Raw genomic sequence first — 22,351 nt, forward strand, 5'->3', positions numbered from 1 at the left:
ATCTGTACAGTGCTTAGGGTTTTGGCATTGCTCTAACGTAGTCGAGCGTTGCCATATAAACTAAGCGTTAAGTATGACAAAGTTTTGTACATTTTCCAGCTCAAAATGGTCGCACTAATAGCGCGGTCAACGAGTCGTATAATTAATGTGCTGCCAGCCAGACACAATGGCAAAAACTGAAACCAAAGTCAAACACACTTAAAACGGCACTTGTCACTGTTTTAACTGCAAAACCAGAAAGTGGGCGCAAGCCCAAATAGTTGCACTTTTAAGGGCGTGGTCGACGCCCTAACAACCCTCCTCTCTCCCTGCCTCTTTTCCACTCTTGCTCGTCTCTGTGCTGGTTAAGTCATTAAGCGAATGGCAACCCGAAAAAGCGCCGTCAGAATTCATCGCAGCACATAAAACGCACCACATCTGAAGTGGCCGCATTATTTTGGGCGTGTGTTTTAGGTAGTGTGTGTGGCAGTCTGTGTCTTAAATTGGCTAATAAACCTGACAGCTGCTGCTGCTGCGGCTGTTCAGGCGCTTATCAGGCGGACAGTTGTGGGCGTGTGACTTTATGCGGCTGACATGTTGAAATGCCTGCGGCTTCATTAAGCGCACATAACATAAACACATGAAGTGCTGCCTATTCTCAAACCAGGCCCATCATTCAGACCAGGCTTTCAAATCTTAACGACAATGTAAATTATGAAAGACAGACGATCTCCGGGTAAGCAATCAAGCTAGTCGAAAAATTAATTTGAATGCACACACAATCTAGGGTTCAACTAAGTTAGATATTTTACACCATACTAACATTCTTTTTGTTATTATAATATTTTTTAAAAATTCCAGCGAAGTCAAAAAAAATATTTATAAAAATATATCTGTAGTATTAAATATATATCAACTTATTAAAAGCAATTTTGGAATTTAATTTTTACGTATAAAATGATTAAAATAGCTATTAATAAAATATTGTTGTGTAATCTGGGCGCAACTCTTCTCTGCTATCTATGAAAATTGCAACTGCAACTATTTCAACTAATGAAATATTTTCGTAACTTGTAATTAAATCAAAATTTGCACTGCAAGCTGCATAAATATGTGGCTTTATTAAAAATACTTGCAGCTATTTTGCATGCAAATGATGTACAAATTATGCAATGCAAACTAAATGTATCATCATCATTTTCCAATTTGATGGCCAGCTAGGATAGCGATATTTTTCTGGCAAATCAAGTGCAATTGCAAAATGTGAAAGTTCTTAATTAAAATGTGCGTAAAGCTTTTATTTGTTGCGTGCGGCAAACAAAAGTGAGTCAGATAAATGAAATTAGTGAAAAGCAAGCGTATAAAAGCCGTTCGCATCGCTGGGCAAGAAGGTGCGTCCTTCACCGTGCTCACACACAAAGGACATAACTTTGTTTCGGTTTAGTGCTGTTGAGAGACAGCGAATGGGTTGTGTCATAAAATGTGTCCCAATGTTTTGGACCTGTTTACTTTGTTTTATTCGAGTTTTTGGTGCTTATTGCGAAAGTTTCCGGCTTGCAGCAAGTAGTGCGTAAAATTTCATAGCTATATGCACAAGTTGTGCAATAAATTTCCAAAATTATTGTTCACATTGAAGCGCAAGTATTTTATGCCGATATCGATGGGCGACTGTGTGTGGATGTGGCTATCTGTGTGTGCGTGCGTGTGTGTTTTGGCCATGGCCCGTTTTCTGCACGCATGTCGCATTTTAGGCGCGCTGCCCAATATACCATATATCCATTTCTATATCCTTTGTTGTTAGTTATTGTTGTTTTTATGACTTTATGCTGGTTGAGACTTAGCTCATATTGAGTTATATTTGTTTTGGCAGCAGCTCTGCCAGCTGCGCTGCAATGTATTATTAGGGTTAGTCATGTTGCGGCATAGGCGCAAACTCGTAAGAAACATTTTTTTCTTTATTACTTTACGATTTATGGCTGCTGGTAAAGTAACAAACGAGTGGAGATATTAATGATTATATTCCGGAGTTATTTTCACAATTACTTTTGGTAAGTATTTGTGAAAGTAAATTTTCCTCGTAATTTCACAAAAGTAAAAGTATGCGGTGTGTACAAATTTCCCACTAATATCTATTATCTTATAAAGAGATAAAACAAAAGAGAAATTTGAAACTTATAAGGGAACTATAGTATATTCATAGCTAACACAGATTGCCTAATTGAAATTCGGTCTGGACAATGAAGGAAAATTCAAACAAATTGAAAACAGTAAGAAGCCTGTTTAAATTGACATCTAGCTCTAATGGGTATTAGCATTTAAAGCTGTTGAAATTAATATGTGGCTTAATAGCAATCATTCGCAGACGAGACCAATTAGTTTGGCTTAACTCGTGAACTGTGCAAAAACTTCACACAACGCTCCAGCAACTTTTGCCTACAAACTGTGCCAACTCGGTGGCAAAACAACCAACAACATTTGCTAATTTGCAATTAATTAGGCATCATTTGCATTACCACTTGACAGTCATAAACTTAGTCGCAAGCAGACCAACGCGCAGCTGACAAGTTGGCAGCAAACTTTGACATAACGGAATTGCAACTTGTGCGTGTGTGTGTGGATGGGTGAGTTCGTGTGTTGCAGCTTTGGCCACTTTAGCAAACAACAGGTGCGGGTCAGCCAGTTGCGGCAGCCCGTAGATGCAGCTGCTTCAAACGCATCATTGCGCTTCTTAATTGTTGTTAATTGATAGTATGTGACAGAGGGTAGATGTAGAATGGTGGTGGCGGGAGGTCTATTTAATTGTGAACCGCACCTTTATTGCTCTGATGCACGACTGACCAAAATTAAATAAAGCAAATTGGCTACTCGGTACAGAGGCGCTCAAAAGTATATTATACAAAATGTAACCGACACCCGCTTTGACCAACGCATGTGTTTGCTTGTGTTACCGCTGTGAACTGTTATCGGATTTGCGATCGTGCCATCCAAATTTTTTATTTCATTTGTGCATCGATAACATTTCACACTACAAAAGGAAAACCCAAAAACCTAAAAATCAGTTCACCGATTACGCAATGCTCTGTTTGGGTTGAGAAAGTCACAATAATTGTTTTATTACATATTTAAGCATACAAACTCAATTGGGTAAAACTGTTACTTCAAGACTATGTTTTTTTTTTTGCATTTGACTACATTGCCTCTTATACTGTGACTATCAATTTGTGACTACAATCTGTGCTTCTTAACTGACATTAATATTAATAGGTCTTAAGCTGTGAATTGTATAACTTGTTACTACAATATATTTAAAATTGTGACTTTTAGCTGGTACTTTAAAAGTATGCCTCTAGATTTGGATACAATAAAGGTGGCGTTTCTTCTTGTTACTGCGATGTTGGTTAAAACTACAATTTTGACTATGAAGCTCAAATGTTAGGATTGTAATTTATTAGCTGTGAGTTCGGAATAAAAAAACACAAACACTGACATTGGTACCGTAAAATAAGCATTGTTGTGCAGCACGCAAAAATATTTTATTTTAATTTTTATCTACTGTAAAATGTATTTTATCTGTTTCTATAACATATATATCCATCTCCTGTCTATATATGGTCTATACATTCACATATACGTGCCATATCTGCAGTTTCTAGTTTCAAAAGCATAAGAAAATTGAGCTCAACTGAAATGACAGCGAGACATTGAACTAAACCAATATAAGCTTATTTCTTTTTGGGAACAGAGTACAGTAAATACGCGTACACCCAAGCACACCCACGCACACACACAAATGCAAACGCGAGGCGCGCATGTGGACACAAATTTTTGCGCATTTATATTTCATTTTATTTAATTTTCCGTTATTTGAGCAAACCCCTTTGGTATGAGCTGCCAAATCCCGAGCAATTGTTTTTTATGTGTATGTGTGAGTGTTTTATTTATGTATGCTTTGTTTTATGTGTGTATATGTGTGCAATATTCAAATAAGTAACGACGAGCGCACGTCGAGCAGCAAATTTATTTTGTTTCAATAACAATTTGAGCCGAATAACAACTGAGAAACAACAAAAGTAACAGCAACAAGAATTGTAGGAAAATACAAAAACAATAAAACGGCATGTTGAGTATATTAAATTGACATTTATTTTGATTTTTGTTTTTTTCCCTTTTCTCGCATTTATTTTTGATTTTTGCAGCATATTTCGTTGGGCGCATTTAAATAATGTTTGCCTGGACTTTTATGGTTGCCAGTGGCTGTGGTTCTCTGTGTATGTGCGTGTGAGTATGTTTGTATGAATTGGGTTTATTTTTGGGTTAAAGTGTCGCCGGGATTTCTAATTGTGTGGCCTGGCAATGCTGTGCGGGATTTGGAAACGTGCCAAGGACGCTGGGATGTTGGGCAAAAGCTCTTAGCATACTTATCGGCGCTGCGAACGTTGAAAATAGCATAGAAAAGCCCTGAAGCGTTGTGCTGGCAGCAAAAAGGAAAATAAATAAGTAGAATGTGGCATAACGATTGTGAGATTATGTAAAAGATATACAGGGAGTTATTTGTATATAGTAGGCAGGATTTGTTCACTTGTCTGCAAACAAGGCAATCCGTTTCCATATCATATTATGTTGTACCATAATAATGCTTAAGCTTTTTGTTGTGACTTACTTCACGCAGGATGGCAAATCCACTTATTTAAAGACTTTACAAGAACTGTAAGGGTACTAAAGATAGTTAAATTTATTTATATATTAAACCATTTATTCTGACTGATCGAAGCAATAACTTCTTGATTGTTAGTTATATTAAGTTTATTTATTTATAAATATGAACATACTATCTATCCAATTTAATCACATCACATTAAAGCATTTTAAACAATTACAAACTGATTTTCACATTAAATTACAAGCTTTTTATTGGCTCGCAGGTCCCGTAGCTGCTGCTCAGTTGCAAAATTAATTTCTCGTGCTTCCCTTATATATTAAATTTCAAAGCCAAAATCGAAGCTAAACTAAAGATGTTCAGCTACCAAAAGAGAAAAGAACAAGTGTTCGAGCAGGACATGATTTTTGAATGCACTGGCGAAAATAATTTGTGTGCGCTTGGGGCGCACCTTTGGCGCACCAAGTGGGGCCTTGGCTCAAGGAATAGAAACGGAATTGACTTTTATGTGGGCCATTAAAGGGGATTTTAATGTTTTTTATGCGAGCGCGCGCCAAAGTCAACAAGCCGCCTGCTTGACCGCAATCCCAAGGCCCAAAGGAGACCGAAACATAAATCCACGCAAAGAGCCAGAAGTAGATGTTGGCCAGACCGGGATCATGCGTGAGTGGCCCGAACGCGCTAGTGAATTTGCCGGATGTATTTATGGTCGGCTGCTGCGTGCTTGGGCTAAGTAAACGGCAGCTAGCTGGGAACCATCTTGCCGTTGCATGCCAATATCTAGCTGTCAGGGCCACAGTCAAATGAGTTGGCATTAATCCTGGCAGCTAACAAGCTGATGCGTCCTGCTCATTTGCCAGCCAGGGCCTCAGCCATTGAGCTGAACTACGTGCTGGGCTTGTGCCTGTGTTTATCTTGACGCCCACGACAGCCAATCTTTGAGATGGCACTTAGCATAAAGCTGCTGATAAAACTACAACGCCATGTCCTGGTCGACTGCTTACCTTTCTTTCGAAACAATCAATATGTTTTTATTGACATTTTTTTCCAGCCGGGCAGCCCTCCCACTCACACACTTGCATATTGTCAATTTTACTAGAGGACATTTATTTCAAGTACACACACACACATGGCATGCCGCACAGCAGGCGGATCTAACCTCTGTCACCTGCCAACTGTCAGCCTGGTGCTACGTGGCGTATGAGTGACGCATGGCTCAACATTTGTTACTACGCTGCCGTCCTGTAACGTCTTCTACTCTTCTTTTTTATTGCCTGTTTCCTGTTGTTGGCCCAAAGCAATTGCCGTGTCTCACGGCCTGTCAAAATTTATGCTGTAAAATGTTTGAGCCCGACCAAAACTAACATCAAGTATACGCCCTGTGTGTGGCCATTGGGTGTGACTGATGCAACATTTTGTGTGCGCTGTGTGTGTTGTCCTTGGCGCTGGCTCATTGTTTGCTTTGCTCGCTTTCATTTTTCAAGCTGATTTCTATCGCACTTTGGGCTTCTTTTCAAAGTTTTTGCCATTTTACATGTTGTCACCCATGAACGCCTGCTGTGCTGTGCGGTCTGTTTTAGTCGGCGAGAGTTTGTACAGGTCTTGCCCCGCGGGTGTTTCTAATACACACACACACAGGTACAAAATCATGCTCGCTGGTTATCAGCAGATGCTCGCACGCACTGACCACAGCCCCGAAAACATCCTGAATTAATGAAGCAGCGCTAAGGATGGGAAATATGGCCCTAACTCTACTGTGACTGTCAGTTCACGCTGATAAACGTGAACACTTAGGACATGTTACTGTTAATTTAAGTTAACGTTGTTATTACTTTGAATATACACATATTTTAAATAGGTATTTATACCTACCTAGCTTGTTATTAATCTTATTTTAGCCTAAGAAAACATAATTAAAATATTACTAGAGAGCATGTCCATTTCCTTATTTTAGTCTACCACCTTCTATACCATTTTAAATTTTTCAATTTTTTCTACAGTTTTAATTGCGGAAAATGAAATTGTATTTAGCTTTTTATTGAGTTAAGTAATATTGGCGCACAAGTTGGAATAGGAAGCCGTCAGCAGTAAGCGATACACATTTGCAGTGAAAGCAAGAACCTAAAACTCTTTGCCTCTTTCAATTTACCACTTACATAATTACTATGTGACATAAGCACGCCCCATTGGGGCACGCCCACGTTTATCAAATTGCCACCCGCAGCTCAAGTATATAAAAGGCAAAAGTTGTGTTGACCTTAAATTCTGTTTTTAAGGGTCGCATTTATATATATGTAATATATATATAAATGTATTTTTTCGGTGGTTTCGCTTGCAATTATTATAAAACGACGCAGAGGAAGGACACGTCGCGGCAGCAGCAACAGCAGCAGCCGCAGCGCTCGCAGCAACAAGGACTCGTGACGCCATTCGCGCTCCTCGGAGACTCATTTTCAAGTGCTGGGCCGCACAACAATTTCTCAAGTGGGTCAGCCCAACTGCCCCAGAGCCCACAGAGTCTTCAGAGAAGCAGAACCAAAAGTTCAAGGATTCTATTGTTGCACAAAATGTAATTGAATGCAATGATATTACGATAAAGAGCGCCCAACAGTAGAAGGAAAAAGAAATGTTCTATGCAGCATTTAATTGCGTTCATTCCTTGCGCAGCTGTGTGCGAGCATGTGTGTGTGTGTATGCCTCGCTCTCTTTGTATATGCGTAGTACCAGAGTCTATCTATGTGCGACAATGCTTGGGTGTGACTGGAACTATTTGAAACTCATAAACTCATATTTATCGAGCTAGTTTTGCTGGTATTCCCATTTTCGATTATGATAAATATATTTACAATTATTTGAAGATTAAATGGCTCGAATGAACTGTCGTATAAATGGAATTCTTGCAAACAGTACTCTACATCTTGTACACCGGCAAGTTTTTGAAAACCCTCATGGGCTGAAAGTCATTTGCAATTAAAAGGAAAACATTGGTTTAATCATTTCTTTACATGTTCGATTAGAGTCTAGAATTGTCGGAGAAAAACAAATATTGAAAAGTATAAGCTTTAGAAATAAAGTACTCAGTACTTGCATATAAGTCCGAAACCATATTATTTAGCATTCAAGTGTATTTCAAGAAGTGTTGTCTTATACAGAAAATATTGGGTAGGTTTTTTAAATTTCATTCATACGAAATAAGAGAGCTCTATACTGTAGCTGCATAGCATAGGGGTCTTTATTTTTCTAAAAGTCTTTGTATTAAATTGGTAAATGTCTTTAGGGCAGCTCATATATGCTGCCTTTTCTTTATACACATTTGCACACACTTAATTTCACAGCTATTTCGCAGTCAACAAGCCTGTACGCTTGCTTTTCCCATTTTACTAAAATTTTTAACACATTTGCGTATTTTATTTTCCTTTTTTCCTTACAAATGAAAACAACTTGAAGCAAACTCGTGCTAAGTAGACACACACAGAGGAAATATGTTGGGGCATGTATACAATTCCTGCTTGTATTTTCCTACATCCAACATTTCCCCGACCTGCCGACAACTTCATTTGTGTTGGCAGCCACCAACCCCGAAAAAGTGGCCACTGCCCAGGCAGAACTCAATCAACAGCCTCAGACTGACCCAAATTTAACGATAAATTTGCCGGCATCAAATAGTGCACGGCACCAACAAAAATAACCCGGAGCCTATAAAATTGTCTGTGAGTAAGAGAGAGAGGGGGATGTGGATAGACACTGTGTGCTAGAGCGAGCTGTGTGTATATAATTTAGGCTTATCACGACGGTTCCAGACGATTGCGTATTAAAAACATTTTTGTAACGCCAATAAAAACTCGCAACGCAAATTTTGCATAATGTGTGTCATAAAAAAAATAAAAAAAGTAGGAAAAATTGAAGCATGCTGCAAAGAACCCTCTTTTGCCCCAGCCCCGTATTTTTCTTCTGACTCTTGTTGACATTCCCGTTCGAGAGACGCCAACTAGGCAATGGGGTTACAAGAAGCCCCTTGGCCCGCCGTCCTAACACTCGGCTCGGACTCGCACTCGGACGTATTTTGTTTATAATGTTTTCCTATTTATGTAGCTGCTGTTGCCAGAGTTGCCACCGCTGCCGCCGTCTCCAGCTTTGGCTTCGTTTTTTATTGCGCACCATTAAATGGTTGGGGTGTGGCCTTGAGGGGTCTTCAAACAGAGCAGAGTGCTGCCTGCTGTTGTGAATGTGCCCCGTAGCCCATGGCTCGGCCATTTTGTGAGACAAAATTGCAGATGAAACAGCGGCAGCTGGAAAAACTATGCATATTGTTTGTCATTAACAAGGTCGAGCAAAAATAAAAAAGCAAACTAAACTCGCTTTGATGAAAGAAAGCTGTTACACGCTGGCTCTCAAATGCGGGTGTGAGGCGTGGTTGGGGGTTAGGGGTCGCCAGCTGACATTAATTTAGTTTTCATAGCACAAACCCACTGGCCTGACAATTCTTTCTGTGCAACCACCTCTTTCATATATATCACTCCCTTGCTCTGCTTTTCTCTGTGTGTGCGACTGCCAAATGAAGACATTCAGTTGTACAGTCTGCTTGTTTTTTTTTTATTTTTTGCCTTCCTCTCCCCTTTTACTTGTTTTTCTTTTGGGGCTTCCAACTGTTCCTTTTTGACCATAGCGTTAGCTTGATTGACAGGCCGTCTGCTCTCTGTGGGTCTCACACGCTCGCCTGTCCTTTGCTTTTTGCTGCCAGCTGACCGTGACACAGAAACACAAAAGACAACAAGTGCAAAAACAAATTAGCACAGAGTCCCCGCCCCTCGACCAACATTCACAACCCTTTGGTTGTTGGCTCTTGATGCGTTTTTGACAATGAACATCAGCTGGTTGTCAGTCGGCTGCCTCTGACGAGCTGCTCTGTTACAATTCTCAACATGGACAAGGCTAATTTAAAAAGTGAAAAAATATTGTAAAAATTGTGATAAATATTTCTTAAATTATTCTTGCACATATCTGTCATTAGAATTTGGTCAAATTTCTGAATCATATCTTATAGAGGCAATTAAAAGTATTCTTTCACTGGCCATGTTTTGATTTCTACTCTCATGTTTTATTTCAAGAAGGCGAGGACTTAAAATTATGATATGATCTTTTGGGCTTGGTTTATACTTCTTAACTTTAAATTTGAGAAATATCTTTAATATTTTAATCTTATTCCGGCTTCTCAAAATGTATTCCTCCTTGGTGGAAACGGAGGTCAATGATTTGTTGGGTGACGTTTCGCGCTCAAATTCATTTCCAAAGATCTACATGAAAAATCATTTGAGATCTGTTTCACAAAGCAAAAAGTATAAAAAGTGCGATTCACAAATTTTTGGTGTGGACCTAGAAGGGCGGAAACGTCAGATTTCAACATTTAGTTATTAATTGGATGCACTTTATACATAATTTTAAAAAGAAGTGAAGTTTAAAAGATGGAGTTTAGTTTTCTACGTTTATGTACCTGTTGGAGAGGAAATTTCTAAAATTCTAAAATTCCGGGCAATGCCCGCTGGTACATTATATTAGGCTTTAACGCATTTTAAAGCCGCTAAATAGGCGATTTATTTGAAACTAATATTTATGAAGGACTCTATTTTTGACATGCTGCTTTGCACCGATTAGTAAAGGGCAACTTCTGAATATCAGTGAAATCCTTGATAAGTTAATTAATTAATTGCAACCAAATTTCAAATAGGTTTTCAATTACCATTGACGTTTGAATACGGCGGCATATTAAGAGAAGGCAAATCTGATTTAATACACTCTCCGAGCAGATGGAAAATCATGCCTTTCACACATCTCGTGCCATACTCAGCGCTGACATTTTATCCAGCCACATATATTACATTTAATTTATTTAAAGCTCGCATTTTCACACTCTGTCGCCATCGACAATAAAGAGAAAACCCGCATGAAAAAAAGAAGGGAAATCTCAGTAACTGTAGAAAAGGCAACATCGGAATACGGATATGGTTTCGGTTTTGTTTGATGATCCGTTCTCGGTGTGCGAGTGCTTGTGTTTGTTTGTGTATATTGTTCGCGCATTTGCATAAAAATTCCACATATGCCGTGTTGTCGGCTTTAAAATTTGTGGCCTCAGTTCGCTCAAGGTTGGGCTTCTATTTGAGAGTCTGTTCAACAATTTTCTTCTCTTTTTTTTGTAATTATGGAAATTCGTCTGCCACAATGCAACAATGCGAGCAAAACCATTCAGACTGAAAATCATTGCCACACATGAGCTCGCTGCTTTGCACTGTCGCATGCGGCAGCAAAGTTCTACTTCCTGTCACCCACGGCCCCCTGTCTACGTATGTGTGTGCTTGAGTGTGTGTGCAGTCGCATTGTTTGGCATTACACAAATGGATATTAATAGTTGGCAACAGTTCGTGCTATATTTTTTACTGAATACCCAAATGATGATGCTGAGGATAATGATGAGGATGATGATGATGATGTACTCATTCATTGTTGTCGACTAGGTTTATTTTCAATTAATCACAGCCCGGCGAGGAACAGCAACAACAACAAAGTCATGCATTTCAAGGTTGTCGCACAGACAAAAGCGGGGCGCAGCACTCGAATATGCAAAGCGCATGAATAACTGAATGCATGATTGAATGCACAAATGAATGCCGCATAGCTGTCTTAAATAGCTGCCATCACGAGCGCACACTTTTTGTTATTTGGGTGTGGGGTTGATTAGTTTTAATTGCCATTTGGCATTTCGAAAAGTGGCCATATTTCTTTGCTGTCAACGCCATTGTCTTATAATAAAGCTGCCGAAAGGCTGCCCAGCACTCGAACAGGCCCGTAGTATTGACAGGCCAACATAATAAATATAAATCAAGTGTTTCCATTGTGCTGCCGCTTATGCCATGGCTATTGAGCAGCGCTGCCCTACTTAGTCTTCCTTTCTGATTATTTATCTTGAGCAATCTCCTGGCTGCTGCTACACATGCATATCATCAGTCGTCATCGCTCTTATTGTTGTTGGCACAATGTGCGGCACAAGTGGCAGTAAGAGCGAAAGTGCGGTCGAGTCTACTACTTGACTGAGCCCATAAATAAGCCAAATGCGTAGCCAAGCAAGCTGTTCCTTTTCCAGCTTGACGCGCCATTTTGGGCGCCATGGGCGTGGTCGCACATCACGTGTTTCCTGATGTTAGTCACAGTCACTGAGTTCTGCATGTGGCAAACAAATTTTGGCTACAGTTAGCAACATTTAAAAAATTGTTTATGTGCGATAATAATAAAGAAATAATAACTCAATAATTAATATGAATACGTATTTGAATATATTTTGCTATTATTAAAAAGAAATTTATTTAATAAAGTAAATGATTGAGAATTTCGTTTACATTGAAGTCAATAAGGATTTCATTTGAATCTCGTATGAATAAAATATTCATATGAATATGTTATTGTAATTGCCAAACAACAACATAATTTATCATAATTGACTAATTTTTTGCATATGCGACTTTTTAGTCCCGGAGCAAAAAGTTCATCAAGCCGAACATCATAATTTCAAAACGTCACATAATTAAAGCAACCCTCGAGGTTGTCTTTCACTTTCACAGAATTTTAATATTTGTATATTAACTCGTCACAAAGTCACTTAGGGCTGAAATCCAAAGTTGCCTCCGAAGGTGCTGCATTCACTTGAAGACATTTTTAAAATTAAAATTCTTAAACAGGATGTCTGTGAAGGGAGTCGGCTGGGCATTAAAGAAAACAGAAGAAGGGGGTTGGCAGGGTATAAAAAACAAATGCTCGGTAGGCACGCAGGCAAGCGTGTTATTCCTGTTATTTCTTTCACACGGAGACAAGTGTCAGACGGCTAAAGCCTTTATGAGTGCCAAAGGACGCGACATCTTGCTAGTGTCTAAATGTGCGAGTGCGTGCGAGTGTGTGTACTGGTGTGTGAGTGTGTCTTTTGCAAATCAGCTAAGAGAAAGTAAAACCAAATGCTACACTTAAAGGAATTGTTATAGGCAAGCAGGGCACGCATGTTTCTGAGGCAAATTAATTTTTGTTTGGGAATTTTTAAATTGGGGGTTGTGTTAGAACAATTTTATTTTTGTTTTGGATTACGTTTGTACTTTTAATTAAATATTCATGTAACTATCCAGAAATAGTAATAAGCTGGCGGGGTTTCTCGCACTATTATTGATTATTATTGATTATTTATTCTTTTATTTCTTTTGTACTAGAAAATAATTTTGCAAATTTTCATATATATAATACATTCATAAATATACCTTAGACCTATACGAAAACGTACGTAGCTTATGGAATTCCTGAACTTATTATTTGCAGCTGTCAGGCACATTTAATATTTTATATTTTGTTACGTTACAAATTGAAGCTGACAAAGCTTCGGCATTGATATTTTATGATTCCTTGGTGACTTATGCTGAGCAATTGAGGGCTTGGCGGCATTATTGTCGCTTTGCGGAGCAAGCGACATGACAACTTGTCAAAAATAAAAAAATGGAAAGGAAACTTTACACTTTGACACACGTGGCGTTTTTGTAATGATGTAACGCATGGAAATTAAATTAACGGTAGCATTTTAATCAATATATGCCTGCTTGTGTGCTGTTTGTAAAAAATTAAAGAGTGAATAAAAGGGCTGATAATTATCAGAGCCAAAGCACAGTCGCATTAATATTTACAATTTACAATAAAACATTTATCATGTGTTTGCGCGGCTTTTTAATTTAATCAAACGAGCTGCACACAACGCAGCAGTAGCAGAAGAAGAATCGCTGCTCATTTAATGGCAGCCGCAATGAAATTTATGACCGAATGTCCTGGCAGTACCAGGCAGCTCCAGCTGCAGACCAACGGCGATGGCGCTCAATTACAAGGCATTCAATTCGTTCTTAATGCAGCGCTTTAATTTGCTTCACTGATTTCAGCTGCCAAATTCAAACCATTAATCAGCCGGTAAAATATTGAAAAAAAGAGAAGAAAATAAAATAAAAGAGAAAAATCATTTTAAAGGCAATTAAATTTTAAATATAACGTAGGCTCGGGGAAAATGGGTGGAAATACAAAGACTTTGAAAAAAACTTAATTTGAAAAAATATAAATATTAAAAATATTTAATATAAGCGCTGCAAACATTCCGAGTTTAAAAAAAAGAATTTATAGATCAAGGGTTAATAAAGTTATTTTAATATGTTCTCAGAACAACAAGAAATAATCGATTTTTGTTGTAAAAAGTGAGTGTCCTGCTATATTTCTGCCACACATATTTAATTTATTTATAATTAATAAATGTAGTCCTTGAAACCTGCGCATAACATACGAATTTTTCGAATACTTATGGCCGCTCGTCGATAAACTCTGTGTTAAAAAATATGTACCGTATAAATAAATATATTAAAATACATATTTTCACAAAAAAGAGCGCTGCCATTAAAAGTTATTGAAATTAGCGCTTCGAGGCAGTGCTCAAATGGGACCTTAATTAATTTCCAATATTGTAAATGCCCCCAATAAAAAATGGAAATAAAAATAAAATAGCCGAGCTTGTGCCATAAACTTGACAATCTCGACTCTGCTGTGCGGTGTAATAATTTTTGCCTTAACTGCAAAACATTTTTTGGGCTGCAGCAAAAAACAATTAATTGGGCGGCAGCAAAAAATAGGGGCCTGGGCGTGGCAGCTGCAGCATCAGCATTCATTTCCATTATAAATGTCAACAGCGAAAAACAGCAAAAAAAATAAAACGAAATATTCCCTTAAACGACTTTGGAAGAATGGAAGGAGGGGTATGCGCAGAGGCATGGTTAGCAGCTCCCATGTGCAATATAAACGAATTTAATTATTCTTCATGTGTTGAAATATGAGCAAATTTATTTATGGCTCTCGCTTTGTGTATGTGCCTTTCCAACAGCCACTGTGACACGAGCAGTTGTCATTGTAGTTCTTGTTGTTGTTGTTGCTGCTTGTTTTTTAAGTGTTTGCTGTTGCACACATAAATGTGGCAGGCACATACACAGATACACACAAACACATACACAGCAAGTATTGAGCATCAATTCCCATTTTTTTTTCTTTCATTTTATTGTGTAGTGCTTTATGGCATTGAACGAGTCTCGTTACCTGCCGGGGCCAACGTGTCGTATGAGTTATGGTCGTCGCTGGCGTATGATTAATATTCAATTACATGGCACAAGCAGCATGCACTTTGCACACCCACACACAGCTATGTCCTGTGTTGGGCTTTTGTGCAGTAAAGTATGCAACACTTTATACGCTTTTTATGCAGCTAGCCAGAAAAGTTTGCTAATTGCCCCATAAACAAAAACAAAAAATACAGGGAAAAACAATCGAATTAATGCACAGCCTGCAGAGCTGCAGTCGCACTTGCTGGAATGGGCGCCAGAAATATGCATTTTTCTTTTTATTTAATTATGCACAACTGTTGGCTTTTATTTGTCGCGGCGGTGCAAGACGCGGGGGCTTAATGGTACTACGTGCTGCACATTATTTATATGCAGCGGAAATGATGCAAACAAATTGTAAAATGGGACAAGGGATTTCTCTATTAAGCATTTAACCAGTTAGCTTGAGAAACAATGCGAAAAACCGCTTGGCCAACGGAAGATAACAGTTGGAATTAGCCTCTGATGAAACATTTCATTTAATGTTTTTTGATATTATTTGAATATATTTTTATGGAAATCGTTTTTAATACATTATAAGCAAACTTGATTTCCCTTGCTACAAAAGTTGTAATATCATTTCTGGTAGAACTCAGTGTTGTGTAGCTGTTCTTAATTTAAACCTTGTTAAACATTTAATTAATTTAAATAAGATTTTAATAACCCGAGCGTGAACTTAATTGGCCATTTAATTTTAGTACTATTAGGTTCAATTCTTAATTATTTCAAAGCTAATTCATTTTTAATAGCCAAACAACATTTTTCGTAGAAAACTTTCCTCAGATTTTGGGCTAGATTTTCGTACTAACTACATTTTTTGGTGCTCGAACTATTTTTTGTGACATAAATCCATGTGGACCGAACGACAAGTGCTGCGTGTTGTCTCAGCATTAGCTATTATATTCGCCTTTTGACAAGGCCAATTCCCGTGATTTATGATTGCCATTATTTAGAGCTTAGCGGCACGTGCTTTGCCATCTTAATCAATCATGGAGGCAGCGCATTAAACTTCAACTTAACCACAGTTGAAAAAAATAATTATTTTATTGCGCTTTATGTTTTTTAACAGAAAAATGTTGCAAATGCTTTTTTAATTTGTTTGCGTGTTGACCAAAAACACAACAGGCTTTGTGTTTATATTTGTGGCAAGAATTTAATTCCGCACATTTTGTTTTGCTTTTTATAACGTTTTTTTTTTGTTTGTCGCCAGTTTGTTTGTTATATATTAAAACTTAATTAATATAGCACGTCTACTTTTTTGATTCATTTATTTATTTATTTTATTTTTTGTTGCAGAGTGTGTGGAAAAACAAATACTTTGTTGGCACACAATATAAAGTGCACAGAAAAATGCATAATAAATAAATAAATAAGTATTAATTGCGTTATGCCGCATTTCATAACCAATTTGATATCTTATTTTTGAAAGCAAGCCATAAAATATTATAACAGGCCTTATATGCAATTTTAATTGATGGAAATAGTTTGTGTGTGTGTGTGTGTGTGTGTGTGTGTGTGTGTTGTGTGGTTCAAGGCAAATACAATTCATTCGTGCCTGCAAACGTATTGTAATAATTCAGTTAAATGTATTAAATTTTATTAAATCTATGCAGGCCCGCTTGGCTAAATAATAATTAAAAATTTGCTGGCTCTTTTTATGCTATTTAATTCATAAAGTTGATCAAACGATCGATGTTTATTTCATTAATCTATATTTTTTATTCGCACATGGCGTATGCGTAATGAATGACAAAGTCACACAGACAGATAGACACAATTATAGTGGTCTGCGTATACTTATTAATGCATTTAAGGCACACTTGATTACACACACACACAAATACACAAACGAAATGACGAACCTAAATTGCATATTAATTGCTCATTAATTGTTGATTAGCCCTAAACTTGGGGGATGCCTTCATGTTGGGCGCCAATCTCAGTGCTGAACGCTCTGGCGGACACCTCTCTGACATTCCCTGCCCCTCGCGCTATCAATCGTTAAGCGCTACTAATCTTTAGTGTTAAGTTAAGTATACGCAAAACTTATCAAGAGGCTTAGTGGCGCTCTTGTTGCGCCTGACATTAGTACGACAAAATGTTGTAATCAATCAAACGTACAAGTCGCAGCCGTACGGTAAAGCTCCGCTGCGGGCTCCACTTGCCAGTTTCTTTAGCCACGCAAATACTTGCAATTAAGCATTATTAATCACGACTAAGCAGGCGGCAGTCCGCAGACGGCAGCAGGGTTCCCATGCATGAACTAAGCACTTCCGCCCTAGCAAATAATTACAATAGTCATCACCCAAGGGGTCTACATCCTGTGAACCCAACTGCCGCTCCCTTACACCTTGGCCTGATGATGTCTCCACATTATTTTCGCATTACAATAAATATTTAATTTAGAGTCAAGTACGTGACGTCAAATGAATTAAGTATGACAAAACTATAATTGTGTTAGAACAATTTCTGAATATAATAAAAATATTAACAGAAAGAAAAATAATAATTATATATGGCTTATGAATCTAAAATATTTATCTGTAAATTAATATTGTACAAATATACATTATTATATTATATATGTTAAAATATGTGAATATTTAAAATATTAATCAGTAAAAAAATATTCAAAAAATAATTACCTAAAATATAAACATGAAAAAATTTAAATATTTGTATTGTTTATTTGTTAGTCTCTGGTATCTTAAAAATTTTTCGGTAAATATTGAAAATATTTTCCTGAATCTAAATTTAACACTGTTAATTGTCAAGGCTTAAAAGATTTAGCTGTTTTTTTTATTATTCTTATCGCTACATAAATTTCAAATATTATATTAATTAAATTTTTTAATAATAATAAAAATTAATTAAATTTTTTAATAATAATAAAAATTAATTTAATTTTTAATATGATACATATAAATATAATATAAAAATAAATGTATGCACATATAATTAAAATAAAATATTTAAATACTTGCATAAGCAGATTTTCTGAAAGGTCTAAAAATGTTCACACAAATATCATCATCTACGGATTGTAACTTCGTATCTATATACGCTTATATAGTTATATTCGATTCGAAGATGTCTTTTTGAATGCCTATCTTTTATAAAAATATTTCGGCATTCAAATATTCAATAAAGTATTTTGAAGTGTTTTTAAAGTCTTTATTTTTCTTCCTAAAGAATTTGCGGTCTTTTATTCTAAAATTGTCTATATATAGGATATGTATACAGTCCATATTTTGGAGATTTCGCAAGTAAAGTATTTGGACTCTGACTGATTTATTTATTATTCTTTCTGCTTTCTTATAATATTTAAAATATATAAGAGTGTACGAATTTACTCTAAATTAAATATTTAATACAAAACAATTAATTGCATTTTAGATTTTTGGGCTTCTACTTAAAGCTTCAGGAACTAACCGAATAGTGTAAAAACTCACGCGGCTGCCTTGAGTGTTCTTTTCCACTGCCAAGTAATCCATTGTGAGTGCAACTTTAAGCCATATTCAAGATTATCGAGAAGATATTTGTATCAAAATGTTACTTAAAGCATCACAACCAATTTCTATAAATATCACAATCGCTGTCCCAAATAAATAGCATGTCAAGCAGTAAACTGAAGGCTGGATATAAAAAACAATAGCACGAAAAACACGCGCACAAAACACTTGAAGCCCAAAGATTGGCATAGTTCCTAGTCAGATCGGGTCAGAGAGCGACTTGTGGGCTAATTGTGCTGTTGCCGCTGTCAACAATGCACCAAATGCCCCAAACATGACAGTCAACAATAACAATGGCATCAAGGTATTGCCAATTTGGCAAATGTGCTTATGGACAAGAACTGGAGCCAAGCGTCCAGCTACAAAATGTGGGGCATAAGCATCGCAGCAGGTGTTGTTGCAGCAAATCAATCAGCTTGGCTTGCCGCATGACAGATTAGCTGGTCATAATTTCCAGCCAACGGTCGAATAGCCAAAATTGAAAATTCAAATGAAAATCTCTTTCAAGTTAAATGCCGCGTGGCGAAGTGACCGGCACACAAAGCGAGCCACAATTTAATTATAAATGATTTATGACTCAATTACCGTTTTATAGACGTATTCAAGTGCCGAATCCTGGCTGTCCTCCGTTGTGCAGCACTGTTTTCTATTTTGGGATATGTTCGGGACGCTAGTTATATATTTCTTTTTCGACACTGTTAGCAAAGCACTTGGATTTTAGCACAAAGCATTTAATTTTTGCTGAATTTTGATTTGTATATTTTTTTTGGGATTTTTCTTGTTGGGCTATAAATTCCATTTATTCTTGTGCGGCCGCCTTGAAGTAAACAGCGCCTTTTGCAAGTTGGGACTTATTGGCGCCTGTGATGTATGCTACACAAAAAACCGAACACACGCTCACACACACACACTCGCACACTCGCCAAACACTTTAACTTGGCTGCGGCTGCTGTTGATTTCCGCTTGTTGTTGTTGATGTTATGTTTTATTCTCTGTGGTTAAATTTAAATATATATTTATTTGGGCGTTGTTTTTGGTTAATGCCACAACTGGAATTGCTTTAGCGCAATGTCCACACATATTCGCCGAAACACACACAGACACACGCACCCATTGTTGTGAATATATTTAAAATCGCGACGCGTCACTCGATTCCGTTGCGCTGCTGCGTTTCGTGCGCCCCGTTTGCCGCGACCAAACAACACAAATATCGAACGTGAACTGACACGAAAACTCGCCACTTCAAGCGGCAAGATACGGGCGCTGGCACATTTCAGTCCTTCGTTTTGGCCCGTTTCGGGCATATAACGTTGGCCACGAAGCACACGAATCAGTCGAGTTCGAATATAGTGCACAGCAGCGCCAAACGGCCGTTGAGCAAACTACAGTATTGCTTCGGCGGAGAGCGCAACGTACTCTGTGGTGCGTCGGCTGCTGTGAGGCAATGCAAACGAAAAATTCCCAACATGCTATCGGAGGGAAAATGAGGGACTAAGTGGTACTATTTTATGTTTAAAAGCAGGGTTATTTCTCGCCTGGTGCCCCTGTTGAAGATTTTCGAAATGTTTATAGCGACAGTGGGCACTTCGTAATAAACTATAATCAAAACTTAGTTAACATATATATTTATTTAAAAATATTATAGAAAGGAAAAACATAAGGCAAAAACATAAATAAATTGTATTCGCAGGTAAAAAGCAAATATATTTAGCAAATTAAAAGATCGCTATATTTATATTTATATCTCACATTATTTTTTTAACTTTTATTTTAATTAATTAATATTTATATATGTTGAACATTTATTTAACGTTATTTTTGACTTTTATTTTTATACAAGTGGCATTAGCTGATAAATGTATGTGCATAAGAGAGATAACATTTTTTCATATGTGGTTTCTGTACTAGGTTCATTGTATCACAGCTTTTAGAATGTACTCTTTGCAAAAGCGTAAAGCTCAAAACATTTAAATAAGGGGTAACATGTTGTTAGCAGAGTTATAAACCCAAAATAACTTTTGCAACTTGTAAGCTGTAAGCCTTAAGAAATGGTGTCGAAATAAAGTTCTCCGATTTAAATTTGTTTACTGCAGGATAATGGATAAAAGTTATTTCAGCTGAATCAACAGCTCTAGAAAAGCTTGCTCGCAAAGGCAAAGTTATGTTATCTAAAAGAGATAAAGATATTTGTAGACCCAGTTGCTTGTGTGCTTTAAGCTTTTAGCTATTTTCCTGACGGTTTGAATTTTTGGCATAAGTTTTGTAAAGTCGATAGTTCTACTTTTTAACAACAGGGCAAATTTAAAATCTGTGGAATTGAATCTAAAAAATAATACAGCCGAAATGTTTGTAGAGTCATACCATATTTTCATTTAAAGTTGAAGTTTGAGTTAACTTTATTTAAAGGCTAGAATAATGGAAATTGTATGCTCAAAGCTTGCTCGGCACGGCCTCAACAGTTCGAATCGTGCTAGGCCCTCAGAATTTATACATTATTTCAGAATCTTAAAATCGTTCTCCATTTCGATAATTTTGCTGCAACATCGCTCAATAAATTGTCGGAATAGCTTTCACAGCATTTTCCAATGGCTTCTAGCAGTCTCGAAAAATTATTTTGTCTGGTATTTATGAAGGTGCCACATAAAGCAGTCGCATTTGGAGCTAGTTTTTGCTTAGTTTTCAATAATGCGTATATGAAATCGAGCTATCTTCACCTGCAGCTAAAAGCATAACGTAATTCAATTCAATTTTGGTTTTATGCCAGTCATTTTTCTTGAGCCATTTCTGGTGCAGAAGAAGGAGTAGAAGAAGGGAAGCACCGCCGTGTTGAACTGTGACCCACTGCAGAACGAGGTCAATGGCCAGAAACAATAAAAGAAATTGGCCCAGAGGCATCCGCAAAGCCGGAAAGAGGGAGAGAGAGAGACTGAGACTCGACTGATTTGGTGCGTATGTGTGTGTGAGTGTGTGTGTGTTGGCTGTAAGTGCAACTGGCTGCTGAACTTATAAATCATAATTTCCAGCAAATAAATCCTTCATGGACAATTTAACCTACGCTATGGCAAAGCCAAAACTGCAACAGCGGCAACTCGAATTCGGCTGCGATTTGTGATTTTTGATTCTGTTTCTGATTTTGGCAGCTTTACAATGAGATCCGGACGGGCCTTGGGAAGCCTCCATTTTTCTGCGTCTGTCTGCTTTTAAGGACGAATTGTTATCAAAAAAGGAAAAAATTGCTGGCCTGTGTGTGTGCGTGTGTGTGTGGGGGTGTGTGTGCGAGCTGATTATCGACAGTAGATGATGCTTTTGTCGATTTGAAATGGATGTTTGGCACTCATTAGCAAGATTTGAGCGGTTTGAATGCATTCAAATGATATTCATTTGGCTGCCATCAATAACTAATTTATGCATACATGCCACACCTTCTTGCACAACCAAAAATATTTTGATTAATGCATTAGCTTTCGGGATTCAACAGAAATTTTCGTACGCCCAAAAACCTATGAAATGCATTTGCAGACATCAAGCTGAGTTCAGTTTCTTACGTTTGGGCGAAACATGTGTGTTGGTGCGCTTGTGTGGGTGCTGGTGTATGTGTGGTCAATGAGTTCTGTTTGTGTCTGTTGTGGTTGTGGCAGGCGCACGGGCGGGGTCTGGCTTTGGCAATGGCAACTGCAGCAGTTGCTTGCTAGCAGCTGGTTGCCCAGCAAAAATTTAATTTGCGCCACAATCCTCCATCATAGTGACAGGCAGCAAGCAGACATTGATGAGGCATTCGGATTAGAGATGTGACTGGCACTTATCGATAGTTAGCGATGGACAGCAGTGTTGAAAAGAGCAAATGATTTCGTAACGTTCAAATGTGAGTGAAGTAGATGACGACACATAAATATTTGAGAGAAAGTATGTTAAAAAATAATTATATATTATAATTGATAATTCGATTTTTGACACTATAAAAGACAAAATTTTCTTATGATTTGTACAAAACGGAA

The 22,351-nt window shown here is 37.5% G+C and overlaps 1 protein-coding gene across 1 annotated transcript in view; it reads right to left on the minus strand.

Annotated features, from left to right (window-relative positions):
• Window positions 1–19,587, minus strand: part of Nlg3 (Neuroligin 3) — a 90,777-nt gene extending 71,190 nt beyond the window's left edge. The window contains exon 1 of the mRNA XM_002056403.4: window positions 18,942–19,587. The gene's annotated coding sequence lies outside the window, so the exon portion shown is untranslated. The remainder of the gene's footprint in view (window positions 1–18,941) is intronic.
• Window positions 19,588–22,351: the final 2,764 nt, after the last annotated feature.

This window comes from Drosophila virilis, chromosome 2 (assembly GCF_030788295.1).
Source record: "Drosophila virilis strain 15010-1051.87 chromosome 2, Dvir_AGI_RSII-ME, whole genome shotgun sequence".
Taxonomy (NCBI): Eukaryota; Metazoa; Arthropoda; class Insecta; order Diptera; family Drosophilidae; genus Drosophila; species Drosophila virilis.